Consider the following 3,872-nt stretch of genomic DNA (forward strand, 5'->3'; position numbering starts at 1 on the left):
GCCAATTTAAACCCAAGGAAGGTGTCAGTGTGTTTTTGGGAGAAGAATTTAGGCTGGAAGGCAATAGCGGGGGAGAATGCGGGAAAAGTTAAAATAGTAAGTGGGGTGCGGGAAATGTTTTGGTTTTGGGAAAAACCTTGCTGGGGGTTCTTTCTTTTGGGGGGTGAGGGCGGGAGATCCAAACTACCCTTGGTCATGAATTGTTGAATCCACTAACAAATGGCAGTCCCATTCTTGTGTGTTCAATTGTATAGCTCTATAGTAATATAACACTGGAACCTTGTCACATGAAGCCTACCTCTGATTTCTCACTGAAGTCCGTTTAAAAGGTTCCTTTATCATCTCTTGTTATGAAAAAATCTTGTCTTGAAAACTTCTCCTTACAAAACATCAGCTTTGGTGGGGCCACTATCTTATTTATTCAAAAATCCCTTATTCCCATTACTATTTGAAACCATGATAGCACAACACCCACCCTTGGAAAGGCTAAGTCATTTCAGTCTGCCAAAAACACAAATATGATATTGCCTTATAATCAGCCTTACTGCATCCATGTATTAGCAATCCTTTCTGACCACCAATCACTGTAACTTTGTAATGTACAGCAGCCAAAAAAGCATGCTAGCAGTATGCCAAGTGCAGTACCTTGCCAAAACCAATCAAGTTCCAGTTTACTGTTGTCAAAGGAAAATCTGGAATCTGGCTGCCATGCCTTTGCAACTTTTGCAGACAGGGAAGAGGGATAGTTTTTGCTCAAATTTGTAGGCAATTGATACCCCTGCCATACCCCTATTATGTGCAATATTCAAAAAATGATTGGAGAGACTGACAACTGCCTGTTTATTGTTTTGGCTTTTCAAAATAATTTATGTCCATTCACATAGCATATCATTCAAATGATATTTCACCCAGCTTAGTAAGTGTGAAATCTCTGCTGACTTCAATCATTCAACTGTTTGCAAGTAAGAAAATCACTTTGCTAAGTGTACAACCAAAATTTCTTTTGTAAATTAGTCTTTTTACATATTTTTGCAAACATTTTTAGTAGAAATTTGTGTTAGGCTTTGGTTAAAGCTAACTTTGGATATAGGGTTGAAATAAGGGTATGGACCAGAAAGTGACTAGTGATTACTGAGTATGAAGTATTGATTTTTTTTTTTTTGTTATTGATTATATTGCTATTTGGTATTGTTGTCTGTTATGCTAAAACCCTTACACCACACCGTACTAAAAACGCACTGCATTATATTACACGAGCATTTGTGTATCTTGAAATTTCCACCAATTGAACTGCTCAGCAAACTGATAACAAGGTTTGTCTGTGTATGAGTAGCTATTGTTTTGGAGTATGTATAGACACATGAGTGATTGATGATCCCTGTTGCTTGCATGACTTCTTACACAGCATTTACAGCTACTATTACTGAGATGAGAGTTGTTTTCTAAAAACTGCCAGGCAAGATTTTCCAAGCTGCCGTAAATGAAAGTGACAGCATGTTAATTATAATATATATTGTTATACTGCACATCCCTATTGTTTGTCTCCCACATTGTACTGTGACTAATAAAGTAGCACCTTACAAATAAACGATAACAAGTATTGTTTATGATTTATTTATACACAGGCATAATTTCCCGTGCCGTAGCATGAAATGAGGATCAGAAGGAAGAGAGAGTAACACGCATAATTATTCATGAATACTCTGACACACACAAATAAAAGGGGTGGAGAGGTCCCCGCTCTTGAGAGTTGACAATCTATGCTGATTGTCGGATATGGCTCTTAACCCTTTGTGCCATGCCGCCAGCTTCAGCCAGCGCACGCTCCCTATCCACAAGACTCTTTTTCCTTGTAAGCTGGAAATTTACAGTTGCTCCCTCGCTAGCTGATAGCACCGCGTGCCAAGGTTAATTAAACTGGTAATTAGAAAGAGAGATGCTTAATCTATCCGATTAATAAAATTACTCCTTCTCTCCACAGCCTACATACATAATCCAAGAACCTGAACACATATGGTATACTTATTGCACAATTGATGCCAAGGTGTGCGTCTTCCTTAACTAGACAACCATGCTCGTGTACTCTGTATGACCTTCATTGCACCTAGTGTATATGCGCTATATAGGCTCCATCCTCCTGCTGCAGCATGCATTCACTTTTCAAAATTACAAGATGTAATGACTTGTAGCATATTGTACAATGCACATTTTCCAGGCAGGGATTTTTAGAGTGAGATTAGTTTATAAGTGTGATTGCAAGAGACACCAAAATACATATAATCAAATGGATGTCAAGTGACTTTGCTCCTGCAATCTCATAGTATTGCTCTGTCTAATAACTATCCAAATCACTTTCTACTGCAAGCAAAGCAAAAGCAGAGAAACATAACTTGCAGTATTGCATTACAGTATACAATTGATCATTTTCAAAACATTTTTATGTTAGCTTTTGATATATAGATATAAATGTATATATATATATTGTCAGCCTTATCTTGTGTCTGTACTTTTTCATGTTTTATTTCAGTTCAGCATCTGAGTGTTTAAAGCCCTTAACATATGAAAGAGCATCAGGAAAGTACAAAATAAAGCAATCCTTAATTGCAAAAAGCAGTACGTGTTTGCATTGAATGTACTGTTTGCCTGGAGCACAGTTAATCATTCTGTCACTTTGCTATAGACAGATTTGTAGATCATAGTACGTTTATAATTATTCAGTCAATCCAATCATCTAATCAAGTTGGCAAAGAATCTGCACATTGAATGTGGACACTTACAGAATGAAGAGGGCCAGCTAATTGGTAAAAATCATAATGTAAAGGTACCCATACGCTGGCTGATTATACCTAATGGGACTGAATTTCCAAAGTGTGAAGGGCAGTCAAGTGAGGTGAAGGGTAGTGAAGGGAAGTGAAACTAGGCCAGACTTGCTAAAGTGGAAATTGAGCTGACAGGAAACTTTAGTCACTTTACCCATCCAGTCAAGTAAAGAAGAGAACTGTATTTGTAAAAATGTCATTGAATAAACCAAAGCTAAAGTGGAACTAAACCTATTTTCGTAAAAAAAAAATTGCCTTTGCAATTAAGCAAACTTGCTTGCCTTTTCGAAATCTTCTGTATACTATACACGATGTACAGCTCAGCATTCAATCCTAAATGTCTGCCAAGAAAGGATTATTTAGGCGAATAATCCTTTAGGCGAAGGGCTGGATCTATTTAGGCGAAGGGCTGCATGACTGGGTAAGAAGGGAAGGCAGGGGAAGCAGGGGTTAAGTGTTTAAAAAAAAAAAAATATGTGAGAGAGAGCGGGAATGAGAAAGGGCGGGAAATATAAAAAAAACAAATATATATATATATGCGGGAAAGTTGGATGGTTTGGATTGGGGGGTTATTGGTGCAGGGAGGAGTTTTGGGCAAGAGTTTAAAAGGGACCACAAAGGGAGGGGATAGGCAATAATTCTGGGAGCGAGCAACTCCCACCCTCCCTCCCTTTTTGTAGCAATAATGTTTGGGCATTTGTCATAGGAGCAGGGCGGTTTTTTACTAGGTCCATGAAGGGGTTAAGGTTAGGGAAGAAAGGGAAGAAGGGGGTAGGGCCTATCAGGGGATGGGCTCGGTTTCGGTAGTGGTGGTCCTGCATGACACTTGGTTGTTGTGGGGCTAGTTGTTAAAAGGGGTTATCCGCTAATTGTCCCCGAGGCGATGTGATAGCGGCTGGGGGCCTGGTTAGTGAGCGGAGGTATTTGGTAAAAGGATTAGGAAGGGAGGAATTGTTTTATGGACCTAGAAAGATAACAATGGAGGGGTGGAAAAGAAGGCTGTCATGGAAATTGTTGTTTTTTACATATGTTGATGTATATATGAAAGTATGT

Source organism: Pyxicephalus adspersus, chromosome 2 (assembly GCF_032062135.1).
Source record: "Pyxicephalus adspersus chromosome 2, UCB_Pads_2.0, whole genome shotgun sequence".
Taxonomy (NCBI): domain Eukaryota; kingdom Metazoa; phylum Chordata; class Amphibia; order Anura; family Pyxicephalidae; genus Pyxicephalus; species Pyxicephalus adspersus.